The sequence below is a fragment of the Apostichopus japonicus genome, chromosome 9 (genome assembly GCF_037975245.1).
Source record: "Apostichopus japonicus isolate 1M-3 chromosome 9, ASM3797524v1, whole genome shotgun sequence".
Taxonomy (NCBI): Eukaryota; Metazoa; Echinodermata; class Holothuroidea; order Aspidochirotida; family Stichopodidae; genus Apostichopus; species Apostichopus japonicus.
Genome location: NC_092569.1, coordinates 27052609 through 27062926, shown reverse-complemented (window position 1 = coordinate 27062926; position 10318 = coordinate 27052609). Strand labels below are relative to the sequence as shown.

Sequence of the window (10318 nt, the reverse complement as noted above, 5' to 3'; positions counted from 1 at the left end):
TGCTAATTATTTGTTTTCCCTAAGAGTAAATTATAAAACAAATATATTTAGTACTTTTTCAGAAAAATTGGCACGAAAATCAAACTACCGAACGACTGATCCGCTCTCAGCCCCAGTCCCCTTGCATCGGGACTGTGACTGTGTGATCATCGTCGGGTGTTTATCACCAATCCCCTCGAAAGAGAACAGATACTACACATGATCTTAGCCAAAAGGCCAAGAATATATTTAGTAGTTTCAAATTGTTCGGCTATTTATATTATTAGGGTACTAAAATGAAATCAACTTTTATATTTATATTGAAAACTAGCCAGAAACTACATGTTGAACCCTAGTGTTCTTGATTTTCAACCAGATTTAACAAGTTTGTGAGTAACAATTGTAATCAAAATGTCGATTTTCTTAATATGGTATTTTATCCGTATATATGAGATGCATATCCGCTTTAGTCATGGAATAGCTCTTAATATTGTTCTAATTAGTTTTGATCTTGTGCCAAGCATGAATCACTTTACGTCATACGTTGTTTATCATAATTACCATCCTTTTGTTTTACACTTCCTATTGAAGTATACCTTCTGACGATAGTATCGTACTCGTGTATTAACTTTCAATTTACAGTAATTACTAATTAGCACTTAAAAGTCATACAGATAATCGCATATCGTATTAAGTACCTAATTGCTAACTTGTAAGAATTGGAAAGGGTGCCAAACTTATATGACAGAAGAATTTCACCAATTGGATCAAACAGTTTTGAAGATTAGGAGATCGAAGATTACAGCTATCCAGTGAATTACGGGCTTAAACAGTGTACTGAAGGGGAACATGAGCTGCTCCCAACTTATAATTCTTGCATTCGCGGTGACTGGTTCTTGTAGCGCTGTAAGTTTTGTAAAAGGTAAGAAACATATTCTTCATAAATACCGTATCTTTGAATCTTATCGATCTTTAAATCTCCTGGATATGACAACAGGCTTATAAAACTACAATATTATATCACCTGAAATATTGTAGAATTCAATGTTAAGTACTCGATGTTATAAGACAAATATGACAGTCATTATATGTAAGACTTGTTCGTAGCTATTTAAAACACCAAACCGAAAGTAAACTGCATAAACTATAGTTGAATTCAAATGTTTCTTATCGATTTGTCGTTGCTGAATCTATCGTAAGCTTATGTTTTATGTAAATGTTATTATGATGATACAGTTACAGAGGTTTGCACTGTTTTACTCAAGAGACTCCGCCTAATTTTGTTGCCTAAGGTGATCTAAATTATTTAGATAAAGACAGCTCTATCAATTAGCCTCTGGTAAGTTATTACCACTTTATCGTGGAAATGATGAAAAAATATTATATTATATATTTCTATTTGATAATTAATTTGGGGTTATTCTACAGTCTACTTTGCGGTTACCACAGGATAATGCACGAAGTGGGGTATAGCACTATTGCTGTATGCACGAGGTACAAAGCACTAAATAAACATCAATTTTCATCTCAAAATAGTACAGCTTACTAAAATCTTTAAATGACAATAGCCAACAATTGTTTCGAAACGGTACCCAATAAGTTATTTTCCTTTAGAATACTCAACAGTCTCAAAGCAATGTAAATGCCCAAATAAATAATACGAATGACAAAATATTTACTACCGCAAAAACGAGCGGTGAACTGCCGTTTGAAAAGTTAAGCATTGTCGCGAAAGAGCCATAAATGGTCCCAAATGGAGTAAAGTTTGTAGTGTTTGTAATCATCATCATGGATCTGTTTTGAAGATTGGATGTTGACGAAGAAGAAAGAAACCACCGATGGTCAAAAAATCGTGAATTTAATGTGATTTAAGGCGTTTTAAGGCAATTCCTGGACGAAACAGAAATAAAAAATCCGCAACGAGAGATTTTAAAGCACTTAACCTTAGATTGTACAAATAAACAACTAAACCCAACTATATATAAAAAGTTCTTAAATATGAAATCCGTCCTTAATTGTGTATGTACAGGCTCTGCCGATACTCATAGCTAGTACAGTAACTACTGGTGCCACCTGGTACACGTGATACCGTGATACGAACACAAAAGTATAGTAATTAATGATGCACGGTTGAGGGATATGAACAGTAGTAACATGTGTTACATGTGGAACCAGTATGTACTGAACTAGCTATGTGTTTGAAGTAAAGGAGGTACGGTACCGCTTGATTCAAGTTTACACCTCATTTTAAATTACGCCGAGTCGTCATGCCGAGAATGAAGTAAGGTCACGTTCATTTTAGAATTGCGTGTTAATGAACTCGCACTCAGTGGTTGGTACAGCAACTACTGTTCATGTCCCACAACCGTGCATCGGTAATTACTACTTTGTGTTGTTACAATACATGACCAGTAGTTACTGTATGAGCCATGAGTATCGGGTGACATGCTATAAAGATGGTTTCTATACATTTTCGATACAGATGCAGACTACGTAGGTTGTTTTGCATTTATGAAATCAACTTCCAACATCACAGTTGGGCGGTACATGCCGAAAACCATTTCTCCGGAAAATTGTTCCTTGTATTGCAATGGCCAACTCGGTAAAGGAACGAACTATGGATTGGTTGAAGGAACCATATGCCTTTGTGACAAACGGATTGATGTGTTAAAGGAGAAGGGAGAACGTTCTGATGAAGAATGTGAACATGAATGTACCTACACGAATGGCACACCATATTGTGGTGGGAAGAATGCAGTCGCTGTTTATAAAGGTATGCCCATTTCGGGTTAATATTAATGAAGGATGACATTTGTTTTTTATTAAGTGACGTTGACATTAGTCTGAGAACTCTATATTATCTACATCTGAAACAGAAACATATGTTACATAAAACGTTGCTGTTTGGCCTGTCCCGTGAATAAACCCTTACAACACTTATTACAAATTTATGTCTATTACAACCACTTCATACACGAGTCTAATTACAGAGTCATCTCAGGGTTGTATTTCAGTCATGGGTATTAATTGGGCTGAATATTACTTCTGAAAAGTTTGTCTTCATTACAATCCAGTTGACAAATCCCGAACGCGATTAAGTCTGTTACGTGTGAACATGCTCCTGATTAATGCCATAAAACTAACATTAATGGATCATTCAAATATTTAATGAAATATTAGTTTGATATTAGTTTCACCAGACTTGAAAATGAAGTAACACAATTGGTCAAATGTGGTGACCAAAATCCTCATGCCTTGCGTTATTACGTCTTTGTTTAGCAGAAATACATCCGGGTTATTCAACAGTGCAAGTAAGAATTTCCCTTGAGTCTTGCTTGAGTAATATGTATATAATGAACTTTACATATTTCAATTTTATTTTCACTTTCTAAGTGTATGCTTACGCTGATGCTTTTTTTTTCTCACGCGTTAATTGCTTAAAACAACTTCACGCTGCGAAGAGTACAACTTTCCTTCAAAGGAATAAAGTATCAACGATCGCTAGTGTGTTTCTCTGTTTTTTAGTCATTTACTTCCAATACGTAAGTTTACCCAATGCGGTGATTACATCCCGCCAGAATGAGATATTTACTTATAAAGCTCTTGAGACCAAAGCGCTCTGAGCGATGAATAATTTCCCAAACTATAGGGTATACATGTATGAATGGTAACTGTATCATTCCTGTAAAGGTTAGAATAATTATAAAAACTTATTCAAGGTATTAAGGGAGATCTTCTACCCTAGGAGCTTAATTCTTAAAACAAATTATGATTTTAGAAATCCAAACATCACTCCATGTCTTAGAATATTACTCTTTAAGAAATCTTTTATTTACAGAGAACAGCTCTTTTTATACAGAAAGGCGTCTTAGATCCTTTATTGTAACTTTTCAAAAACTTTTTAACGAATTGTTTTGTTTATTTGTTTTCTTAATCTCTCAAACATTTGCTTGTCTTAACCTGACATTCTTGATCTGCTTTATTGTTATCATTTTTTTATCCTATTTATAAATTTTATGTTAATTTATACTGGAATAAAGATGAATGAATGGATGCATGAATGGATGAACGGACGGACGAACGAACGAACGAACGAACGAACGAACGAACGAACGAACGAACGAACGAACGAACGAACGAACGAACGAACGAACGAACGGACGAACGGACGGACGGACGAACGAACGAACGAACGAACGAACGAACGAACGAACGAACGAACGAACGAACGAACGAACGAACGAACGAACGAACGAACGAACGAACGAACGAACGAACGAATGAATGAATGAAACAAAGAATGAATGAATGAATGAATGAATGAATGAATGAATGAATGAATGAATGAATGAATGAATGAATGAATGAAAAATTGCCACAAAATACAAAAGTTTGATTTTCGAACATGGCAACTACAGTGCAGCTACATCCACGTGTACTCTGAAAACCTATTCTAGTAGTCGAAGTATGCGAACAAGGAAAGTTACAGCATCAAGACAACCATCTCACTAAAAGGTGACGCTGTCATGAAATCAGCTGTACCACGTATCGTGTGATAGCGTCACACCACTTTCAGTTGATGGTTGACACTTTCTCTTTCTTTTTTTGAAATTATAGAAACTTGTGTCGCGAGAACCAATGAGATTGTATGCAACTTCAGAGAGAACATTGTAGCTGTTTACTGGTTTGATGACACAAACGAAGATGAGCCACTTATACGCAATGAAGACGGCTATAGATCAGGCCGTGGGTACGACAGCGGTAGTTATAACATATCAGAGAGTGGTTCACTCGAGATACATCAGATAGACGATTCAATAAAGTCATACGAGGTGTACGTTAAGGATAATAACGACGAAGAGGTATTTTATAAGAAAGTAGTGATCCGGGTAAAAACAAATAAGAGAAAACATGTACGACCTTAAGAATGTAATTAATTCAATAAAGTATTGATATGGATTGGTGTTTTAAGCAGATCTCGACTATCTAATTAATTTTACGCGGGTATAGCAAACAACTATGTTGAATGCTGATGTTTATAGCAATGCAAGCCATGTACATAATATTGGTATGAACTATTGGTATTACATATAAATAAATATATATCTATTGGTATGATATATATATATATATATATATATAAATATATATATATATCAAATATATATATATACATATATATATATATATATATATATATATATATATAGCCTATATACATATATAGCCTATATACATATATAGCCTATATACATATATATCATCCCTCCCCTACACACACCTATTCCTTATCTTCAATATCAGGCAAAAATGTCTCGAATTGAGTCTATCGACATATTCTTATGGGCAACGACTAATCAGTGATAATTATGATGTATCGATAAATCGGACACCAAATCCGGCCGACAAGTTTACTTTCCTCTTATAAATTATAACTATGATCTTGTCGTCACTACTTATTAAATTGTTGAGTTTGAAATAACCTTCACAGCCTATCTGAAGTTAATAGCTTTGAAGGCCCTTAAATGCTGCTAGTGGTAGACAGTCATTAACCGTAGTAACTGCTGTGCAATATTGTCGCAATGATCATTAACGTTTTCATTGGTTTATCACACTTTGTAATACAGAGAATCCATCAAAATCAATTTCTCTTTCGAAGTGAAAGTTCACACATAATCACATTTCATTACATCCATGCAACCTAGAACCCTGTATATGAACCAGTATAAGATGACGATAACTACTCTCAGCAACATTGAACTCTTGTCTGCGACAAATAAATTGATACTTGTTGTTGTATGATAATGCTGATATCGCAATAAAAAATCATGAATTTGCTATTGCACAAACAATTATTATTATTGAAGGTTTCGTAAAGTTGATGGCAGTAGGGAAAACTATTACTCCTTTTCTCGCCCAACTAAGCTGTAACAGACAATTTCATTCGACTTACGGTTTAAGCGATTGACGAAAATAGATTGAAGATGAAATGCAAGTGCGCCATCAGTCCTTGTCTCCCACAATGGGCTAATGTCATTGCACTTTTATCTCTGTATGTCTCTTTGTATCCGAATCTCTTTCACCCATGAAGATACACAGAGGAGGATAAATAAACTGAAACTGGTAATTGTAGTTCGGACGCCTCGATAACCGTCTGTTGTGATGTCATCCCAGTATTCATTAGTTTCTTTGTATAAAAATTATAATATGAATAGCATTTCAAGATCTTATTTCAATAGATAAATTACGGGAATGATCTCAATCATTGAAGTTTAAAGATACGTTTCCTGCTATTGAATTGATTGATTAATTTTGTTTCATCACGTGAATATATACAATGTGATAGGAAGTCCTCTAAAAAACATTCAGATGGCTTAACAAAGTAGAGGACTCCCTGTAAAGAAAAGGAAAAAGAAAAGGAAATGAAAAAGAAAAGGAACAAGAAAATATGAACATGTGCTATATTTAATATACAGTGATTGAACCGGCAACTGATATACTGTCATTGGTAACAGTAGAGGAGGGTATGAGGAGGCCACGGGAAGGATATTGGGGGGTATGGGGAGGGTATGGGGAGGCCATTAGGAGGTTACTGCGAGGATTAGGGGAGGCCATGATGAGGTCATGTGGGACATGGGGAGGGCATGGGGAGGGCATGAGGAGGGCATGGAGAGGGCATGGGGGGGCTTCGAGAGGGAGGGCATGGGGAGGGCATGGGGAGGGCATGTGGAGGGCATGGGGAGGGCATGGGGAGGGCATGAGGAGGGCATGGGGAGGGAATAGGCAGGACATGTGGAGGACATGGTAGGAAGGAGAGGCGCTTCGAGAGGGAGGGCATAGGAAGGGTGTTGAATTCCACGTGGAGAAGAGGGAAAGTGAAGTATAGTGTAATGGTGGTTGATATTGTTATGTAACCCACTTATTCACCTACCTTATATGTTAAAGCAAACCTGGACACTATCCGCCTAGCACTTAGGTAACTCAAGAAATAAGCAGAAACTCTCCCCGGCTCTCCAAGTCCAGAAAAACGTTAATTGAATTAAGAAACTATAGTTATGTATTATGTTCTTATTTATACTTTGTTCTGCCATGTAAATAGCTTATTAAATGCTTTTAAATTACTTCCATCCTTGTGTTCTCCGTTTTATGCCACGTGATCTGTTCTCCACATTAAGTATGAGAACGGTCACATAACAACATCACGTAATAATGTCTTCTTCATTCATTTACATTCTCAATGTAAAGGGAACAGAGGCTGAGATAAGCTCAAGTTGTTTGATTTTCTTATCTATAGTTGGACGACATTTCCTAGCTATCTCCATATTTTGGCTAAGATCATGTATTGTCTTTGTTCATTGTTTTTAGATACAGAGTACACTGATGTCATGATCTTGTTGTTAATTTATGCATGAATATTATACATGTGGAATGTTTGCTCAGCTACCAATGTGTTATATATGCTTATAGAATCTCATCAAACCGCAACATTATTTTGCAATCTCAATATATCCAGCATTTTGTCAATCTATCTTCTATCTAGCTACCGAGATAAAGAAATAATTAGTTGTCCGAAGAAAAAATGTATATAAAATTATATATTAAATCATCAAACTTCCAGCATCAGTGTTAAAAGTTGAAATAAAACGTAACTTACGGAAAATGATAACACCTTACGTCATATTTTGGGACAAAACAAGTACGTTACTGAACTAAACATATGTAACACTATTAGTAGCTAAAGGTTTTCATGGTAGCTGTCCAATCATTGTCACTATATTTTGATCAGAATAGATTGATTGAAATAGTTATACAAATAATATAATAAAGTTTATTTCATGCATTGTTTTCCATTCATTGCTCTTTCAACCTCCTAAATATTCGTATTAAAAATGGCTTCACTGCCTATCTTCCCGATTTCGGACACTTCATAAAACTATACTGTGTGTAATGAAACTATAGTCCATTCTGTGTTGGTTAGATTATAATTGGGACTGTGTAATATCGGTTATGCGGTTACCGGTTATCGGGTATTGATATTTAGATCATATGGTCTCCCTGAGCAATGTGGATCTTTTCTTCAACATCTTCCTACGCAATGGTTTTCTTTTTCTGTCTTTTTTGGTATAAATATGATAAGTAAGATCAAATTAGTGCTAAAATAACATAACTAAGACATTTGTTTTGTAACAATTGACGCAATTAGCTTTTAACGTTCTTTGCAGCACGAAAGACCATCCTCTACCCAGGAAAATGTGGAACTTTGTTACGTGAGAGTGGTGCATGGTGTAATATGTAACCGCTTTTAAGCTTTCACAGAAGCGTGGGAAATTGGAGAAATGTAATTACTAAACAACTAACACACAGAATAAAATAATAAAATACTCAGAAAGGGACTAGAAAGGGACAGAAAGGGACTATAATGTAATAACTAACGACTAATACACAGAAAGGGACTAGAATGTAGTAACTAACAACTAATACACAGAAAGGGACTAGAATGTAGTAACTAACAACTAGTACACACAAAATAAAATAACAATGTTAGCAAACTGCTTATCCACTAAAGAGCCTCTGTAAGAGAATGTGTAAAAGAAAGTTGGCCTTACGTTTCGATCCAAGCAGGATCTTCTCCAAAGGCTAAATGACAAGTAACAGTAACAGGAGGGACAAAAACATGCACAGAATACAGACAAGTAAATGAGCATGGTGAACACAAAGAGATAGATACAGCCACCATCGGTACTTTCGACGTCACTTCTCTTTACACTAACATCCCTCTCGCTGAATGTATGACAGCCGCATGTGCAGCCCTGTCTAAGAAGGTCCACCCTTGTCCACCCATCTCTGGCATCAAAGTTCTCATGCAACATGTTCTCACCTAAAACAACTTCACGTTCGTGGACAAGCATCACCTACAAAGACACGGGACTGCCATGGGTACTAAGATGGCTCCTTCTTTTGCTTGCATGCCTGTTTATGTCAAGCATTGAAGACCGCATGCTCAGTACAGCTCCATGCCGTCCCCTTATCTGGTGGCGCTACATTGATGACATCTTCTTCGTTTGGACCAGTGATGAGGATAGCCTGCTCACGTTCCTCAATCACATCAATTCTTCCCACAGCACCATCAAATTCACTGTACTCTCACCAGCAGATTTACTTCTCGATGTGGCTGTTTGCAAGGAACACGGTTCTCTCTCCACAGACTTATACATCAAGCCCACAGACACACATCAATATCTCCATTCTTCAAGCTGGCATTCCCGTCACTGCAAGTCTTGAACTGCCTACAGTCAAGCCCTTCGTCTTCGTTGCATTTGCTCTAACAATTCCTCTTTCATTCGCCATACAGATGCGATGCTTTGGAAAAACACATTACTGTCAGGAGCCATAGTGACAGAAGGTTGCGTGAAGCCATTCAGAGAGTCCGCTCCCTTTCCAGATCATCCACTTTGGCAGTGAAGGGCAGAAAGGGACGAGATTGCGACAACAAGCTCCCCTGGTTGTTACTTTCCACCCAAATCTTCCTCCTCTTCAGCAAATCAACTCTAACAACCACAACATTCTCCTCACTTCAGATAGACTCCACCATCGCCTACAGACGACCACGCAACCTACGAGACATTCTTGTGCGTGCTGCTGTTCCACCTCTAACTAACTTCTAACCCCACACCCATTCAGCATGGTACTTTCAAATGTAATCGTACTTCGAGATGCATCATCTGCAGCCACCACATTGTTGAATCCAATTTCATCTCCAGCCACAGCATGCAACTCACACACAAGACTAAGGGTAACATCACTTGCACAACAACTAATGTCATCTATCTGATCTCTTGTAGAGTTTGAGGCATCCAGTATGTTGGCGAAACCAAAACCACCATCGAAAAGCGATTCTTTGGTCACAGATCCACAGTCATCACCATGAAGACTGAGACCCTATCTATCCCTCTCTTTGTGTTCACCATGTTCATTTACCTGTCTGTATTCTGTACATATTTTTGTCCCTTCTGTTACTGTTACTTGTCATTTAACCTTTGAAGAGGATCCTGCTAGGATCGAAACGTCAGGCCAACTTACTTTTACACAACTAGTACACACAAAGGGACTATAATGTAATAACAAACAATTAATACACAGAAAGGAACTAGAATCTAATAACTAACAACTAATACTCAGAAAGGGACTTTAATGTAATAACTAACAACTAATACACAGAAAGGGACTAGAATGTAGTAACTAACAACTAATACTAAGAAAGGGACTATAATGTAATAACTAACAACAAATACACAGAAAGGGACTAGAATGTAATAACTAACAACAAATACACAGAAAG

At 36.7% G+C, this 10318-nt stretch overlaps 1 pseudogene; it reads right to left on the bottom strand.

Annotated features, from left to right (window-relative positions):
- On the bottom strand, positions 1-228 carry LOC139974593 (U2 spliceosomal RNA; annotated as a pseudogene).
- Positions 229-10318: the final 10090 nt, after the last annotated feature.